The sequence below is a fragment of the Atta colombica genome, unplaced genomic scaffold (genome assembly GCF_001594045.1).
Source record: "Atta colombica isolate Treedump-2 unplaced genomic scaffold, Acol1.0 scaffold112, whole genome shotgun sequence".
Taxonomy (NCBI): domain Eukaryota; kingdom Metazoa; phylum Arthropoda; class Insecta; order Hymenoptera; family Formicidae; genus Atta; species Atta colombica.
This window is the reverse complement of record NW_017259198.1, coordinates 1,142,497-1,143,091: the sequence shown is the minus strand read 5'-3', so window position 1 is coordinate 1,143,091 and position 595 is coordinate 1,142,497.

The window sequence follows — 595 nt, the reverse complement described above, 5'->3', positions numbered from 1 at the left end:
TGTGTGTGTGTGTGTGTGTGTGTGTGTGTGTGTGTGTGTGTGTGTGTGTGTGTGTGTAATATGTTTAGATAAAAATTTAATAGTATGGCAATCTTAATGAGACAATCTTAATGAGACAGAAACTTCGCTCTATAATTAAATTAGATGAATGATACAGTTGCTTACTTCAATCTAGTGGAAGAGCAGGTACAACTAGTTATTTAAAGCGACTTGTTTCGCAGCCTATCAAGATAGACTAGTAGAAATGGTGTAAAATGGAAAGTGACGTAATTTTAAATCTCCCTTGGATGCTGTCACGCGAGCAAGTGAAGATGATAGCTGACTCTTGCACCTGTCGTCACCTCTACGAAAGAAATGCATTGACGTGATGAACATGCAAGACTGAGGGTCGAATGGAGTGATCCTGACCTTTCTCTCAAGATACATTAATATGTTCAAGGCTCGTATACACCGCGATAAGATGCTATTAAAAGAAGAAAGAAAAAGGAATAGAGAAATGGAAATCCTATCGTCTTCTGAAAATGTAATTATCTGTAGAAAATTACTTGAAGAAGAAATACATTTAAAGAATTATTTTATTATATATAGATATATT